Raw genomic sequence first — 19,569 nt, 5'->3', positions numbered from 1 at the left:
GTGAGGTCGACAGGCGGATCGGTGCGGCGTCTTCAGTAATGCGGACGCTGTATAGATCCGTTGTGGTGAAGAAGGAGCTGAGCCGGAAGGCAAAGCTCTCAATTTACCAGTCGATCTACATTCCCATCCTCACTTATGGTCATGAGCTTTGGGTTATGACCGAAAGGACAAGATCACGGGTACAAGCGGCCGAAATGAGTTTCCTCCGCCGGGTGGCGGGGCTCTCCCTTAGAGATAGGGTGAGAAGCTCTGTCATCCGGGAGAAGCTCAAAGTAAAGCCACTGCTCCTCCACTTCGAGAGGACCCAGATGAGGTGGTTCGGGCATCTGGTAAGGATGCCACCCGAACGCCTCCCTAGGGAGGTGTTTCGGGCATGTCCGAGCGGTAGGAGGCCACGGGGAAGACCCAGGACACGTTGGGAAGACTATCTCTCCCGGCTGGCCTGGGAACGCCTCGGGATCCCCCGGGAGGAGCTGGACGAAGTGGCTGGGGAGAGGGAAGTCTGGGCTTCCCTGCTTGGGCTGCTGCCCCCGCGACCCGACCTCGGATAAGCGGAAGAAGATGGATGGATGGATGGTGTAGATAGAACATGTTGAACCAGAAAGTAAGCAGATATTAACAGTAAATGAACAAGTAGATTAAAAATTCATTTTCTACTGCTTGTCCCTCATAATTTTGACAAAATAATAGAATGATAAATGACACAATATGTTACTGCATATGTCAGCAGCTAAATTAGGAGCCTTTTTTTGTTTACTTACTACTAAAAGACAAGTTGTCTTGTATGTTCACTATTTTATTTTATTTAAGGACAAACTTGCAATAAGAAACATATGTTAAATGTACCCTTAGATTTTTTTGTTAAAATAAAGCTAATAATCACATTTTTTGTGGTACCCTTTATTTAGAAAAGTACCGAAAAATACCAAAATACTTTTTGTACCGGTACCAAAATATTGGTATCGGGACAACACTAATACACACACCACTGGCAGAAATGTAGATCGGTGCCTATGTAACCACACCCCACCTGATCCAAAAGTATCCTAGTTAATCTTATAAAAATGTACACTGGGGAGGAGGCTGGCCGACAGCACATAAGTACATCTGTCAATTTGTGATGTCACAATTGGCCCACTATTGAAAAGACAAACTACCAAACACATCGTTCAGAGACATCTCTAAGCCGAGTGGTCCGCATTTACACTCAACTAAGAAATTGAGTAGCGTACCGCAAATGGGGGGCGAGTTGAAAACCCCTGCTTCAAGTCTGTGCTGAGCAATACACGGACCAGGGATGCTTCCTTCTTTTGCCTTGTCCCCTGGCAACACTCGCATGCTTCTGAAAAGTGGACATGAGCCTGGGAAACTCTCTTTCTGGAGCAGACGGAAGCACAGAGCACAGCGGGAACGGAATGTCCAAAAGGAAGGAGCGATACCCCCTCCATAGCCCGGACCCAGTGCACTGCCGCTTCATTGTTGCTGCAGGGCTTCCTGTAACCACTCTGGGCTGGAAATGAATGTGTGGAATTAACAAGAAAGAGGAGAACCTGCAACCACGTTACATCTCTGTGACATTACATTAGCCCATGGCCCATTGTAAAAATTGCTTTAATAATAATTAGAATTTCAAAATGTTCAAATGTGATTGTTATATTTTACAGTCCTGTGCAAAAGTTTTGGGCCAGATTTGTTACAATATGAACAGACGGACAGTGTTATGATTCCAGTACCTGGACAGTTACATCACCCCATATTAACCTGAATGGTAAAAAATAAGGGATGTTCCGATTAGGGTTTTATGCTGCTGATTCTGATACCAATCATCCATGAGTGAGATCGGCCGATACCAATACTGATTACATGTATTAACAGTAAATCTTTCAATTTATAATTAGTGAAATAAAACAAAAACAAAACAATAGTTCACAATAATTAAACCAAAATTACAATCTACTATTATATGATTCCTGGGCGCGGCCACCGCTGCTGCCCACTGCTCCCCTCACCTCCCAGGGGGTGAACAAGGGGATGGGTCAAATGCAGAGGACAATTTTACCACACCTGGTGTGTGTGTGACAATCATTTGTACTTTAACTTTACCTTCACTTTAAATTCTCTAGTTTTTGTCCTCTGAGTCAATCTTTTTGCAGGGCATAATTCCCCAAGTTTGTAAACATTAACAACAAAAAAAACAACACAATGATTTTGGGGAAATAAAAATATCAATCTATAATCATTTTAGTATCGATCATATAATGATACTACCTTTGGTATCGACAGCACAAATGTATGGATAAACCTGTCCTCCTCTTACATATTGTGTACTGACAATGCGGACACACCAACAGTTATATCATCCTCTCTATGGACTCTTACTAATCTACTTGTTAATTTCCTGTTCATAACAGCTTACTTTCTGCTGTAACGTGGTTTCATATACTCTTCTTAAACTTCACTAAGCACTTATTTCTTGGTGTTGTTCCAAACTGGCTCAGTGGTTAGCTTAGCTATTAGCATGATTCCTGCTGGCTTGCTCTCAGTGTGTAACATGTTCAGCCTTGTCCTCCAGTGATAAAGTTACTTAATAAGCTCAGTGTATTTGCAGTACTGGATGCAATTATGATTAGCTTAGGGGACAGCTTATAATTTATTTTCTGTAACTCTATAAAAAAAAAAATTATAAATACACCTATGCATAACATTGTATCCTTATTAACATTAAAACGACAAAAAGAAAGAAATATAGGTCAACTTACAAAAATTAACAACAATTTTAACATTGTTTTTCAGTCTGTAACAGAAAAGGTTCAAAGTCCATCAATGTGCCTGAAATAAATAAACAACGTATTCCTTAATTAAACTATTTTGACCAACTATGACACAAAATTAATCAACTCAATAAATAATAAACAAATAAAACTGATCAGCAACATTAACAATTAACAATATAAAAAACACTTTAGCCTACGAAACAAAAATTCATAAAACAATTGGGGCTGATTTTTTTGTGAGGAAGTCAGGATGAATGGCTACAATAATGTACAAAAAAAGATATACAACACATCTATACTTTTAAACAGTTTCTCAACAAATTGTTATGGATTGTGCTAAGGATATCTGTAACAGTTATACAGCAACTGCTGCATGTAAGAAAGCTAAACAAAACAACGCAGTGAGTAGCAGACCAAGAACTTATGCAGATGGGATATTTTGCATTACAAAACAAGCACTCTGCGCGTCCTTGATCTTTAACATGTTAACAATACTGAGTTTAAGTACCTCCGCTTACTAGATTTACTACTTGTTGTTGCACAACCTGCACTGCATTATGGACAACATGCTGACAAGTGGACAATAAAGTCTCACTATGACACTCTGAAGCACAGGCAGAATTACTTGTAAAAACAAACAATACAAAAGTGACCATAAAACAGGTCCGAAATAAAGCAAAAGAAGACCAATGTGCAAACTTCATGACCGACATGTTGCATTTTACACTGCTTTTCTATTCCATGCAGTTTCAAAAAGTTTTCTTTACGCCAAAGCAAAAAAGACAAAAAACAGTTTTTTTCTAAAATTAACATGATCTTAAATGTAATAAACATGGCATATTAATTCCCTTCTTTAAAATAAAAGATAATGAATGTAAATTAAAAATGAATGATATTTAATTGGGATTAATTGATTTTAATTCACTGCACTGTTATTAATTTGATTGAAAAACAATAGACAGTAGATAAGATTTGAATGGAGTAATTGTGCATCAAAGTGTCTGCCTCATACATGGACTGTGATGGACATGCAACAGGTTTGCATGCTCTCAGTTTAACATGTATATTTTGGCTGTAATGCATAATGTGCTTTTTTCCCCTCGGTAAATTTGAAAGATGTGACGTTCGTGAGCGACTCAGGTCTTTTGAACGGGTCTTTTAAGTAAACGACACGAACCGATTTGCAGTTTCCAGCCATTTTTGTTTGCCTTCATATTTGTTTGCGCCAACTAACTGGACTAGAGCCACAATGAGAAAAAATAAAAACACAAAATGAGATACATTCAAAGGAAATGTAGTAACATTATGGATGTAATTTTGCCTTGACAATTATATAGTTTCTTAATTTTTACTCTAGTTGTCCATCCATCCATCCATTTTCTAATGCTTCTCTCTTTCGAGGTCGCGGGGGGTGCTGGAGCCTATCCTGTATTTATTTATTTCATTCCTATTGTATTCATGTACAAACCCTGTTTCCATATAAGTTGGGAAATTGTGTTAGATGTGAATATAAACGGAATACAATGATTTGCAAATCCTTTTCAACCCATATTCAATTGAATGCACTACAAAGACAAGATATTTGATGTTCAAACTCATAAACTTTATTTTTTTTTGCAAATAATAATTAACTTAGAATTTCATGGCTGCAACACGTGCCAAAGTAGTTGGGAAAGGGCATGTTCACCACTGTGTTACATGGCCTTTCCTTTTAACAACACTCAGTAAACGTTTGGGAACTGAGGAGACACATTTTTTAAGCTTCTCAGGTGGAATTCTTTTCCATTCTTGCTTGATGTACAGCTTAAGTTGTTCAACAGTCCCGGGGTGTCCGTTGTGGTATTTTAGGCTTCATAATGCGCCACACATTTACAGTGGGAGACAGGTCTGGACTACAGGCAGGCCAGTCTAGTACCCGCACTCTTTTACTATGAAGCCACGTTGATGTAACACGTGGCTTGGCATTGTCTTGCTGAAATAAGCAGGGGCGTCCATGGTAACGTTGCTTGGATGGAAACATATGTTGCTCCAAAACCTGTATGTACCTTTCAGCATTAATGGCGCCTTCACAGATGTGTAAGTTACCCATGTCTTGGGCACTAATACACCCCCATACCATCACAGATGCTGGCTTTTCAACTTTGCGCCTATAACAATCCGGGTGGTTATTTTCCTCTTTGGTCCGGGGGACACGACTTCCACAGTTTCCAAAAACATTTTGAAATGTGGACTCGTCAGACCACAGAACACTTTTCCACTTTGTATCAGTCCATCTTAGATGAGCTCAGGCCCAGCGAAGCCGATGGCGTTTCTGGGTGTTGTTGATAAACGGTTTTCGCCTTGCATAGGAGAGTTTTAACTTGCACTTACAGATGTAGCGACCAACTGTAGTTACTGACAGTGGGTTTCTGAAGTGTTCCTGAGCCCATGTGGTGATATCCTTTACACACTGATGTCGCTTGTTGATGCAGTACAGCCTGAAGGATCGAAGGTCACAGGCTTAGCTGCTTACGTGCAGTGATTTCTCCAGATTCTCTGAACCCTTTGATGACATTACGGACCGTAGATGGTGAAATCCCTGAATTCCTTGCAATAGCTGGTTGAGAAAGGTTTTTCTTAAACTGTTCAACAATTTGCTCACGCATTTGTTGACAAAGTGGTGACCCTCGCCTCATCCTTGTTTGTGAATGACTGAGCATTTAATGGAATCTACTTTTATACCCAATCATGGCACCCACCTGTTCCCAATTTGCCTGTTCACCTGTGGGATGTTCCAAATAAGTGTTTGATGAGCATTCCTCAACTTTATCAGTATTTATTGCCACCTTTCCCAACTTCTTCGTCACGTGTTGCTGGCATCAAATTCTAAAGTTAATGATTATTTGCACAAAAAAAAATGTTTATCAGTTTGAACATCAAATATGTTGTCTTTGTAGCATATTCAACTGAATATGGGTTGAAAATGATTTGCAAATCATTGTATTCCGTTTATATTTACATCTAACACAATTTCCCAACTCATATGGAAACGGGGTTTGTATTATGTGTAGGCTATATTTTTTTTATACTGCTATAATGCTCTTGTGCGAAAAGGTGCAGTAACGTTGTAATTTGCACTGAAGCAATCTGCAGCCTGTCTAGTTTTGAATGTGCCACAAAGTTATTTTTAGGCGAGGAACAATTCAAAATAGTGATTTCACTGTCAAAGCATCGCAATAAGGTATTACCAGTGGTGGGCTGTCAGGGCCAGCAAGGCCTTCTCTGCTGGCCTAACATAACCAGAAATCATGATCATAATAAAGATAAAAGTATTTTTTTATTTACTTTCAATAAATATCTAAAAGTATTCATATTCTCTTCATGTCATATTATGCTCCTTCCAGCGCTGTTGTTTTTAGGTTAGAGTTTTTATCCAATCGGAATTCAGCTAGCTTATGTTGCCATGCTGTAGGAAATCTGCCCAAGGCCTTCAGAATCAACAATGCGGGCGTCTGTGCACTGTAAGTGAACGGACACATACAGTTGATAGATAATTGCGATAGTCAATCAGATCACGAGTTGTTGTCAGTAAAGCCTTCTAGATGGCCTCACATTGAATACATAAGTAAAGGAAATTAAATTAGCTCAAATATACCTACAAACGAGGCATAATGATGCAATATGTACAAAACAGCTAGCCTAAATAGCATGTTAGCATCGATTAGCTTGCAGTCATGCACTGACCAAATATGCCTGATAAGCACTCCAGCAAATTATTAACATCAACAAAGTTCACCTTTGTGCATTCACGCACAGCATAAAACGGTGTACAAAATGAGACAAAGAAGGAGTGGCATAAAACACGTCTTTCTGTGGCAGCATCGGAGAAAGTTGTACATGTAAACAAGCTACGGTGAATTCAAGGATCGCTGAAATTAGTAGGACAAAACGGTGCTTGCCAACTACTCTCATCAGTGAAGCATGTATAACATAAAGAGTGGGATTTCTAACCATTAAGAAGGTTTGTGTCATGTGTTTTGTCCTACAGAAAATACACTAAAACAAAATAATATTTTTTTTTCTTTATCTTTTTCTATTTTCACACATCTCTGACAGAGGTCCAGGGAGCCACTAGGGCGGTGCTAAAGAGCCCCGGTATAACCATTGCAGGACAGTATATCTTACAATTGCAAGCATAGACATCTTATAAGTAGACGCAGCATCGACCGCTACTGCCTACTGGCGCTGGTGAGACGCAAGGCCGCCATCTTGGAGTGGTGATCCGCTCCACTCAGTGCAATTAATTTGGCAGGAGCAATGAACTGTCAGCGCATTTAATTCATCTTACCTCACTGAATACCACTGATTTTTACGCAATTTTTTATCATACGTTTTATCATACTATGATAAAGGACACATGTTTTGGCGTGTTTTATTATTCATAGTTTGCTTAAAAGTAATAGAATATTCTTATATGCTATAAGTGACCAAACGTCCGAGATCAAAACTGGGAATATAACCCCAGAGAAGGGGGAAAAAAACGGTCAGCTATTTTTAAATTCAAGAAACAATATGATTAGGTTATATATACATGCGTATATCCTACACAAACAATGTATGAATACATTAGATATCTATATATCTTAGGGACCTATAGACTCTATCTCTGTTGCTGCAGCAGCAGAGAGTTCATTCTGTCTTGACACTTTGTTTTGATATTTTGTATTACATTCTTCCCTTAAATGATCATGTTTACAGTGATTGTTTTATATGTATTTTTTATGTATGTCGCTTTGGATAAAAGAGTCTGCCAAATGCTTAAACATAAACATATATAAACACCTGGAAGTCTTTATATCAGCTAAAACCCCCAATCTGGCTTTTACAATCTTTATCTTCATCATTTATTTAAACTTTATGTTATTCAAGTATGACATTTTTAAATGTAATTAATTTAATTGACAAGTAATTCTATTATGGTCATACTCTTGTTTGCTAGTGGCTACGATTTCAGTACTATTGGAGATCTTTGCTCCTCAACTCTGTGGTATTATTATTTTCACAAAATACAACCAATATTACGTTAATGTTAAATCTTACTTGTGAAAATTAATCCCCCGATTCCTATTTTCAACAGTCCGCTCATTTGAGCAGGAAACAAACTTGCCAACCCTCCCGATTTTCCCGGCAGACTCCCAAATTTCAGAGCCCCTCCCGAAAATCTCCCGAGGCAACCATTCTCCCGAATTTCTCCCGATTTAGACTTAGACTTAGACTTAGACTTAGACAAACTTTAATGATCCAAAAGGGAAATTGTTCAACACAGTAGCTCAGTTACAATGATGGAAAGTGTAAGGATGGAAAGGACAATGCAGGTATAAATAGACTAATATAGCGATAAAAAAATCGAACATATATACGAATATATACATAATATGTGTACAGAATAATATATATACAGATATATTATATTATGTCTATAACATATATACAATACATACCAATGACCATGTACAATATTACAGTATATACAGTGACAGCAGCAGCATAAAATAGAGAGTAGATCCAGCAGGAAATAGAAAATAGACATTAAAAACAAAGAGAAGTAGCTAACATGTCAGGTGTCAGGTAATAGGCAGATGTCATCTATAGCTATCCACCCGGACAACAATATTGGGGGCGTGCCTTAAAAGGCACTGCCTTTAGCGTCCTCTACAACCTGTCATCACGTCCGCTTTTCCTTCATATAAACCGCGTGCCGGCCTAGTCACATAAAATATGTGGCTTTTGCACACACATAAGTGAATGCAATGCATACTTGATCAACAGCCATACAGGTCACACTGAGGGTGCCCGTATAAACAACTTTAACACTGTTACAAATATGCGCCACACCGTGAACCCACACCAAACAAGAATGACAAACACATTTCGGGAGAACATCCGCAACGTAACACAACATAAACACAACAGAACAAATACCCAGAACCCCTTGCAGCACTAACTCTTTCGGGACGCTACAATATACACCCCCGCTACCACCAAACCCCCCCCCCCACCCCCCCAACCCCGCCCACCTCATCTCCCGAATTCGGAGGTCTCAAGGTTGGCAAGTATGGCAGGAAAACACGGCATCTTTGTTTTCTACCGGTCAACTGTCAGTTTAGGCTGCTCGCCGGCTCCTCATCCCCACTTCAAGATGGCGGCCGAATTTCTCGCGTCACAGCAGCCAATGCTGCGTCTACTTATAAGATGTCTATGATTGCAAGTACATTAACCGCAATGGCGCCACACATTACAGGTCAATTAAACACACACAGCGGAACAATAACATTTGCGGAAAGTGCTACAAGGCATGCTGGGATGCCAGAACAAACATCCAGCGACGTTATACAGTGTATTACTTTGTAGGTACTAGTGATGGGTCCGGCAATACCGATGCATCGGCGCATGCGTCGAGCTCATTGAGCAACACCCTGTGTCGGTGCGCGTACCGCTTTTAGAAAGTCACGTGACCGACCATGCGCTGTTTCGGTCACGTGACCGATACGCAAACTGTGTCGCACTGACGCCTCCTCTGTGCCCTGTGAGCGGGTCTTTTCTACAGCCGGAGAAATAATAACTAAGAAGAGAAATCGTCTAAAATGTAATACGTTGGAAAAACTGTTTTTTTTTAAATAAAAATGTGTAAAAAAAATATAAATAATAAAAAAAAAATGTATATATCGGTATCGGTTGATATCGGTATCGGTAATTAAGAGTTGGACAATATCGGAATATCGGCAAAAAGCCATTATCGGACATCCCTAGTTAATGTTCACATTATTTATTGACTGTATATACAAAAGATAAAAATATATTTTTATTTAAATGAAGATATGAAATAATCCTAAATGAAATACAATGACTTGGTTTATATTATTGTATATACTAGGTCAGGGGTGGGCAATTAATTTTTACCGGGGGCCGCATGAGCAACCCGAGCACTACTGGAGGGCCACTTCGACAATATTTCAATTAAATTTTGCTCAATATTATTTTTGATATATACCGTAAGATAAATAATAATAATAATAATAATAATAATAATAATAATAATAATACTTTCATTTAACCTAACTTAACTTTATACCAAAAGCACTGCTTTGGAAATCCTTTGTACCTCTTTCAGAGATCACATTTAGTTCCCCTTAAACATCCTAATGTTGCACAATGAAATGTAAGCATAAGATGAAGTGTGCATTCCTGTAACTTTCTCTAGTAACAGCATTCCATGATTAATATCAATAAAATAACATTAATAATAAATGACAGTAAAATAAGCACACGTATGACTGAGGAGTCATAGTGTAACTTTGTGTGGTGTTTGAGTTGTCCGACTTTTTGTGTGGCCATAAACGCACCAGTGGTTTAGTGGTATGCGTGTTGGTGACAGATGACAAGTTGGTTTTTGGCCTGGTTTGTACGGCAGAAAATTACTAGTTTTTCGAGATAGGAGTGTTTTACTCATGTTTTTGGTGTGGTTATGGCCGAATATAAACAGTTTTGCTCAATAAAGTGATCGATATAATTCCTGGCCTCGAAGCATCTCGATAGACGTTACAATAATTGAATGGTGTTCAATTGAACGGTGTTGACGAACACCGTTAGGGCCGCTTGTTGTCACTGTCACTCAAAGTTGCATTGCAAAATTACACAGAATAAATGTGTTTATTTTGTTTAGAATTCAGATGGGATTTGATTTGGTGCTCAGCATACATTTGCTGTGCGCAGAAGACGCTTGAGCAGTGCGCAATTGTGCAGGCGCGCACCTTAGAGGGAACGTTGCTTGGCAGTCCATGTCTTGTTGAAAACACGCCATTCCTCATCAACTTGTCTCTTTTTAGCGTCTCGGGTGTAAACCGTGCATCACTTGTCGCTGTGCACCTTCACTCACAGGTTACACACGGACATACGGCCATAAATAACACTTTTCAAAATAAAAGCAACACAGTTGTATTGCGCGCACGACATAGATGTTTTTTCAACTTTATTTTGTAATTTGTGATTGCAGCTGTTCACACTCACTCACAATCACGCACGCGCGTACGTCCACACGGAAGTAATACAAATAACGCCTTTCAAAACAAAAGCAGCACCGTTGTATTGCACACTCGACATAGATACTTTTTAAAATGTATTTTGTAATTTATGATTGGCCTCACGCGGGCCGGACAGGGACGCACAAAGGGCCGGATGTGGCCCACGGGCCGCAGAATGCCCAGGTCTGTACTAGGTCATAAAATCAGTGTCAGTTGAGTCGGTCTATAGGTTGCCTGTAGGGCTTTTTAATGTCCAGCAGATGTCAGTATTTACTGACACAGTATCAATACAGTTTTGCAATGTGTTGAAACGATTCATGACGCCTCATCAACCCATCACTAGTAGGTACTTTCTTATCAAAAATACTTTTTAACTTTTATAGCAGATTTTAAGCTCACCGCATGCGGAAATCCCTCAACCCGTCTCCTCTCGCGCGCACAGGTCTGTCTCCGTTTCACTGCGCAGGCGCAAGAACACTTCCGCAATCTCTACCAATCACCTTTAAGGCAAGGGTACGTCCACGAACACGGGGACTCCTCACATAAACATAAACACCAGCATCATATAAAGCAGTGTAGACCTATGGAATGGCGGTGACCTAATTGCAATATTGGTCAACAAAACAACTGGTGTATATTTCTGACCTTTAATAGTATGAGAGGTAAGCTCGGGAGGGAGCGTGAACCCCGCTAAGCCGCTCACGTGACGTGCGTGACGTAACAGTGTTGCCACCAGATAAACCTGCTCTTAACACATCACTGTTGCACATAAAAATAAACCGCATAAACGTTATTATCACCACACAAACCACTAGCGTGGAGTTTTACAATGTAGGACAAGATCACGTGATTGAATGGCTGCATTAGGAGATACGTCCCATAATTCAAATAACAACATGATCGTGTTATTTTATGTCATTTTGCAGCAACGAATAATGCAAGGTGCTCCCCGAGATCAAGTCCACGATGACGTCGCCGTTAGTGTTCAGAGTCATCCCACATATTATGTAACCACCGTAGTTCAGGATTGCATCATTTAAATAACATCACACCGCATGCACCGAATCACGATTGCACGAGTAAATGCGATTAGATGTGGTTTTACCTTTCAGGGTAGCTTCAGGCAGTCTCCCCGGAGTACTATAGAGTCTTCCAACTGCAGAGATGCGCTCCTCGATCTCCGCGTCTGACAGCGGCGACCTTTGTGTTGTCATTCGTTGCAAGTCAAAAGATCAAAGCGTTTCATGTTGTACCGATAAACATGCATGCGAGTGCATTGGAGGCAGCGCACCTTGCCGTGGAAGCAACACGCTGCATCCCATCAAGGCTTGGTGGTAAAATCCCTATATAGAAGATGCAGCTGGGTGGAACGTGGACTTGGACTCATGTGCTGAAGTGCGCCCCTCAGCGCATCATGTCTGAGCTGCCAGGACTGGAGCAGCCTGGTAAAAACCTGGACTGGAGTATCTGCGTGGGCTCTGCAGTGTCACGCATCTGCAATTGAAGAAAACTCCAAAAAACAAAAAGGTAAGGTAAGGTACACTATGTTGCCAAAGGTATTTGGCCACCCATCCAAATGATCAGAATCAGGTGTCCTAATCACTTGGCCCGGCCACAGGTGTATAAAAGCAAGCACTTATGCATGGAGACTGTTTCTACAAACTTTTGTGAAAGAATGTGCCGCTCTCAGTGATTTCCAGCGTGGAACTGTCATAAGATGCCACCTGTGCAACAAATCCAGTCGTGAAATTTCCTCGCTCCTAAATATTCCAAAGTCAACTTTATTATAAGAAAATGGAAGAGTTTGAGAACAACAGCAACTCAGCCATGTAAACTGACAGAGAGGGGTCAGCGGATGCTGAAGCGCGTAGTGCAAAGAGGTTGCCGACTTTCTGCAGTCAGTCGCTACAGAGCTCCAAACTTCATGTGACTTTCCAATTAGCCCACGTGCAGTACGCAGAGAGCTTCATGGAATGGGTTTCCATGCCCGAGCAGCTGCATCCAAGCCATACATCACCAAGTCCAATGCAAAGTGTGGGATGCAGTGGTGTAAAGCAGTGGTCCCCAGCCACCGGGCCACAGCCCGGTACCGGTCCGTGGCTCGATTGGTACCGGGCCGCACAAGAAATAAAAAAAATTAAAACAATTTTTAAAAAAAATATATTTTTATTTTTTATTAAAGGCCTACTGAAATGCGATTTTCTTATTTAAACGGGGATAGCAGTTCCGTTCTATGTGTCATACTTGATCATTTCGCGATATTGCCATATTTTTGCTGAAAGGATTTAGTAGAGAACATCGACGATAAAGTTCGCAACTTTTGTTCGCTGATAAAAAAAGCCTTGCCTGTACCGGAAGTAGCGTGACGTCACAGGTTGAAGAGCTCCTCACATCTGCACATTGTTTACAATCATGGCCACCAGCAGCGAGAGCAATTCGAACCGAGAAAGCGACGATTTCCCCATTAATTTGAGCGAGGATGAAAGATTCGTGGATGAGGAAAGTGAGAGTGAAGGACTAGAGGGCAGTGGAAGTGATTCAGATAGGGAAGATGCTGTGAGAGGCGGGTGGGACCTGATATTCAGCTGGGAATGACTAAAACAGTAAATAAACACAAGACATATATATACTCTATTAGCCACAACACAACCAGGCTTATATTTAATATGCCACAAATTAATCCCGCATAACAAACGCCTCCCACCTCCCGTCCATATAACCCACCAATACAAATCAAACACCCGCACAACACACTCAATCCCACAGCCCAAAGTACCGTTCACCTCCCCAAAGTTCATACAGCACATATATTTCCCCAAAGTCCTCAAAGTTACGTACGTGACATGCACATAGCGGCTCGCACATACGGGCAAGCAATCAAATGTTTGGAAGCCGCAGCTGCGTACTGCGTTACACATACAAATTAAACAAAATGCTTATGGCAACATTCTGGTTCCGTACTCATGGTACCGCGTGTGCGTATCCAACTCAAAGTCCTCCTGGTAAGAGTCTCTGTTGTCCCAGTTCTCCACAGGCCAATGGTAAAGCTTGACTGTCATCTTTCGAGAATGTAAACAATGAAACACCGGCTACGTGTTTGTGTTGCTGCAGCCGACCGAAATACACCGCTTCCCACCTCAACTTTCTTCTTTGCTGTCTCCATTGTTCATTGAACAAATTGCAAAAGATTCACCAACACAGATGTCCAGAATACTGTGGAATTTTGCGATGAAAACAGACGATTTAATAGCTGGCCACAATGCTGTCCCAAAATGTCCTCTACAATCCGTGACGTCACGCGCAGGCGTCATCATACCGAGACGTTTTCAGCAGGATATTTCGCGCGAAATTTAAAATTGCACTTTAGTAATCTAACCCGGCCGTATTGGCATGTGTTGCAATGTTAAGATTTCATCATTGATATATAAACTATCAGACTGCGTGGTCGGTAGTAGTGGGTTTCAGTAGGCCTTTAAATCTACATAAAAACATTAAAAAATTAGTGCACCAACCCAAAAAACCTCCCTCCCCCATTTACACTCATTCACATTCATTCGCACAAAAGGGTTGTTTCTTTCTGTTATTAATATTTCTGGTTCCTACTTTCTTACTTAGACTTAGTTCCTCCCATTCCTGTTGGAACATTGGGCGACGAGTCCCCTCCATTTGTTCCGGTCACTGGCGACCCTTTTTGCTCCATGCCAGCTGACTTCCATCTCTCTCAGGTCTTCCTTGGTTGTTTGTCTCCACGTCTTCTTTGGCCGTCCTCTCTTCCTCTTTCTCCCTTCTGGCACCCAGTCCATTGCCACACTTGCCGGTCTCTCTCTTGGCAGTCTGAGTATGTGTCCAGCCATTTTCCTTCTCATATCAGAGACTATGTCAGACAATGGTGCTACCCCTGCCCTTCTCATCACCTCTTCATTGGTGATGTGGTCTCTCCATGAGATCCTCAAGATGTATTTGAGGCACCGTCGTTGGAAGACACCCAGCTTGTTAGTAATGCTTGATGTCTTCATCCACATCTCACAGGCATAGGTCACTGTAGGGATGACCACTGACATATAGTTGGAGTTCAAATCCCAGCCGAGTCATACCAAAGACTATAAAAATGGGACCCATTACTTCCCTGCTTGGCACTCAGCATCAAGGGTTGGAATTGGGGGTTAAATCACCAAAATGATTCCCGGGTGCGGCGCCGCTGCTGCCCACTGCTCCCCAAGGGGATGGGTCAAATGCAGAGGACAAATTTCACCACACGTAGTGTGTGTGTGACAATCATTGGTACTTTAACTTTAACTTAACTTTAATATAGAGGCGCAGCTTTGTGGACGTACTGATAGATTTTGATGCCTAGATGTTCCGGAGGCGTTGGAAGACTCCTGCAGCTTTTCCGATTCTGGTCTGTACATCCTTTTCTGCGTCTCCAGTGTTTGAGATGTTGCTTCCAAGATACGTGAAGTTCTCAACGTACTCTATGCCTTGTTCGCCTACGGTGAGCAGTGGAACGTTTTGGTCTTGTGCGACGGTCATGGCCTTGGTCTTCTCTTGGCTTATACGTAGGCCGACTTTTTCCCCTTGCTCATGCAGATTGTTGGTCAATTTTTGGAGCGCAGCGTAGGAATGGCTAAGCAGAGCCAAGTCATCCGCAAAGTCCAGATCTGCCAGTCTGTCCCCTCCCCACTTAATGCCGAGGTTTGCTCAGACGACAGACTTCCTCATGACAAAGTCTATGACAATGATGAACAGTAAGGGAGACAAGATGCAACCCTGTCTTACCCCGGTCACAATGTGAAAGTCGTCGGTTGTGCTGTTGGTGGTTTTCACTCGACAGGTGGAGTTGTGGTACAGGGCTCTGAAGATGTTGACGTACTTTGATGGTATACCGTATAGCTGGAGGATCTGCCACAGTGATTCCCGGTGGATGCTGTCAAAGGCTTTCTTGAAATCGATGTAATTGATGATGAGTGGTGTCTGGAGTTCTTGGCACTGTTCTATGATGTTGCGAAGAGTGAAGATCTGTTCCGCGCAGGACCTTCCCTTTCGGAAGCCGGCTTGCTCTTCCCTTAAGATGTTATCTACCTCGTCTTTTAGGCGTTGGAGCAGCACACTACAGAAAACCTTGCCTGGGATCGACAGCAGTGTGATGCCCCGCCAGTTGTTACAGTCTGCAAGGTTTCCCTTCTTTGGCAGCGTCACTATAACCCCCCGTCTCCAGTCGGCAGGGACCTCTTCGGCATGACAGATCAGGTTGAACAGGTGCGTGAGGCTCTCCACGACCACCTCTTGACCGTGCTTCAGCAACTCAGCAGATGCCTCGTTGAGTCCTGGTGCCTTGCTGTTCTTGAGGCTCTTGATTGCTTGGTTCCTACATTATATATCAATATAGATCAATACCAGTGGCGTGCGGTGAGGTTAATGTCTGGTGAGGCACGACTGCATCATCACAGTCAGATTTACAAACATATGAACCTGCAGTGCAGGTGTACATAATGTTGTGTCCCTGCGGTCGTTCGCGGCTCTTGCAGCGCGAGCATTGTTGTTTTTGCACTTTTTGGCTTCTTGTTAAGTGACTTTTTTTGGGTGGATTCGGTCTTGCACGTGGAGGGTTTGGGTGTGGGCTTTGGTTGGTGTGGCGCTCCCGTCGGGCGGTGCATTCTGCGGCGGAGGTGCTTGGCACCTGGAGGCGGGGTTATGAGACGAGCCTCACACAGTGTGTCTTCGCAGCAGTTTTATGAATGCTCAGCACTAAAAATACGTTACACACATATAGTTGTTGACAAAATACACTGTACATTATATACCTCAGCTAACTAAACTATGGAAATGTATAATATAATTCATACAGCAATACGGTCTCACTGCACAGCAGCTCAGCAGTTAGCTGAGTCATTGTGCACAATCCATGTTGAGGCACAACGCAGTGACGTTCCTCAACTAGCTGCTGATCACCGCACCGTCTCTTCTCAGTGTTTGAACGGCAAATGTGAAAATAAAAATAAAAATAATCTAAAACTGGTGAAGTTAAATGGAAAATAACTTTAGTATAATCACTGGATACATATAACAATTAATTTTTATTTTTTTTTATTTTTACTTTTTTTTTCTTTCCATGATGGCAGGTGAGGCCCCGCCTCCCCTGCCTCCAGTGACGGCACGCCACTGATCAATACAGTCTGCAGGGATACAGTCCGTAAGCACACATGATTGTATTTTTTTATGACAAAAAAAATAAAAATAAATAAACACCATACCCCCCCCCCCCCACCCCCACCCCCTCCGGTCCGTGGGACAAATTTTCAAGCGTTGACCGGTCCGCAGTTACAAAAAGGTTGGGGACCACTGGTGTAAAGCACGTCGCCACTGGACTCTAAAGCAGTGGAGACACCTTCTCTGGAGTGATGAATCACGCTTTCATCTGGCAATCTGATGGACGAGTCTGGGTTTGGAGTTTGCCAGGAGAACGGTACATCTCTTACTGCATTGTGCAGAGTGTGAAATTTGGTGGAGGAGGAATTATGGTGTGGGGTTGTCTTTCAGGAGTAGGGCTTGGTCCCTTAGTTCCAGTGAAAGGAACTTTGAATGCTCCAGGATACCAAAACATTTTGGACAATTCCACGCTCCCAACCTTGTGGGAAAAGTTTGGAGCGGGCCCCTTCTTCTTCCAACATGACTGTGCACGAGTGCACAAAGCAAGGTCCATAAAGACATGGATGACAGAGTCTGGTGTGGACGAACTTGACTGGCCTGCACAGAGTCCTGACCTGAACCCGTAGAACACCTTTGGGATGAATTAGAACAGCGACTGAGAGCCAGGCCTTCTCGACCAACATCAGTGTGTGACCTCACCAATGCACTTTTGGAAGAATGGTGGAAAATTCTTATAAACACACTCCGCAACCTTGTGGACAGCCTTCCCAGAAGAGTTGAAGCTGTAATAGCTGCAAAAGGTGGACCGACATCATATTGAACCCTATGGGTTAGGAATGGGATGGCACTTCAAGTTCATATGTGAGTCAAGGCAGGTGGCCAAATACTTTTGGCAATATAGTGTATATAAAGGCAAATAGTAAACCACACATCTGTTGACATTTTAAATATACACAATTCCATCAGATAGTAAAATGAACAGTCAAATACATCAACGCATGTCATAGAAACCCCTAGGGATATTACATTATAATGTGATTATCAAACTGTGTAGCAGGCTCCATCTAGTGGTACGCCAAATAATCACTGTTCAAACTGTGTGTAGTATTTTAGTGGCTCATAATGATAAATATACTTGTTAAATACAACATCGGCCTTGTTTTTAATGAATACTTCGGCCTACTGCACTACTGTATTTTAATGTTGGTCATCATGGTGGTACTTGGAAAGCAAAGTCTTTTTCTGAGGTGGTACGTAGTTGGAGAACCGCTGGACTACAGCATCATAACTTTCCTGCATTCCGTCATTTCGCCTTAAATGTTTTTTTTCCGCAAGTTTACAAAAAAGTTAAGAGAAAGTCCAATATATGATTTAACATTTGCATATGGAATATAAGCCAAGTCATGGTTCATCCATGCGAGTGTAAGGTTTATAATATTCCACATTCTATATAGCTACTTTTCTATTATCCTCTTTTCTGACTTATAAAACAGGCATGTGCACAGACACCTTAGGGGACAGGTGCTTAAACCATACAAAAAAATGTATCACCATTACACATATTATTCATAAAATTATTAAAATAAAAATTACAAAGGGGTAAATTTCAATGTATAGTAATAAAAACAAACTCAAATGTATTAAATTTAATTGACAAATATGTATTGTACACACCTTCTTTTTTTACATATTGTGTACAATACACATATTTATCAAATAAATGTATTGTCCAAATATTTATAAAATAAATATTCATTTTAAAAAGAATCATTACATTTAAAAAAGATTATTTCATAAAATGTGTATATTACACACATTTTTAAAATAATTGTATTTATAAAACAAATGTGTACAATACACAGATTTATATAATTAATCTGTATTATACACATTTATTTTATAAATATGTACAATACACATTTATTTTTCTAAATGTGTGTATTGTACATCTCCATTTTATTTAAAAATCTATCAAATTAGTTTTATAAAAATAAGTATAAGTATTAATTTTTATACACACAATAGACACTTTGTTTTATAAATACGTGTATTGTGAATGTGTGTATTGTTTACACATTTACTTGTGTATTGTATGCATTTATTTTATAAATGTTACACTTATTAGTAAGAAAAACAAATGTGTACAATACACACATTTAGAATAATAAATGTGTGCATTTTACACATTTTATGAATGTTACACATTCTATCAATAATAAAAATACATGTATTTTATAAGTGTGTATTGTACACATTTATTTTACAAATGTTACACATTTTATCAATAAGAAAAACAAGTGTACAATTGTGACATTTGTTTTATGAATTTTACACATTTTATCAATAAGAAAAATACATGTATTTTATAAATGTGTGTATAATGACTAATTTTAATTAAACAAATCTGTACAATACACACATTTTAATATATGTGTATTGTACATTTATTTTAATGAAAAAATCTGTACAATGCCTACATTTGTTTTAAATAAATGTATATATTGTACACATTTATTTCTGTAAAATGTACCTTTTTTTCAGTTTTTTGACCATGTAGAGCATCACATTAATAATATACAACAAATATA

The 19,569-nt window shown here is 40.6% G+C and overlaps 1 protein-coding gene across 4 annotated transcripts in view; it reads right to left on the bottom strand.

The window, feature by feature from the left end:
* dnajc6 (DnaJ (Hsp40) homolog, subfamily C, member 6) overlaps positions 1-12,204 on the bottom strand; it is an 80,791-nt gene extending 68,587 nt beyond the window's left edge. The window contains exons 1-2 of one of the 4 annotated variants that reach the window (XM_062028272.1): positions 12,126-12,159; positions 11,940-12,034 (exon numbers count right to left, since the gene is read on the bottom strand). The gene's annotated coding sequence lies outside the window, so the exon portion shown is untranslated. Of the gene's footprint in view, positions 1-1,232; positions 1,248-11,233; positions 11,282-11,939 lie in introns of those variants that run through there. The other 3 variants (XM_062028271.1, XM_062028273.1, XM_062028274.1) reach the window with 3 other exon arrangements.
* Between the last annotated feature and the right edge of the window lie 7,365 nt (positions 12,205-19,569).

Source organism: Entelurus aequoreus, linkage group LG19 (genome assembly GCF_033978785.1).
Source record: "Entelurus aequoreus isolate RoL-2023_Sb linkage group LG19, RoL_Eaeq_v1.1, whole genome shotgun sequence".
NCBI classification, from domain to species: Eukaryota; Metazoa; Chordata; class Actinopteri; order Syngnathiformes; family Syngnathidae; genus Entelurus; species Entelurus aequoreus.
The sequence above is the reverse complement of the archived record's forward strand: the minus strand, read 5'-3'. Positions and strand labels throughout refer to the sequence as shown.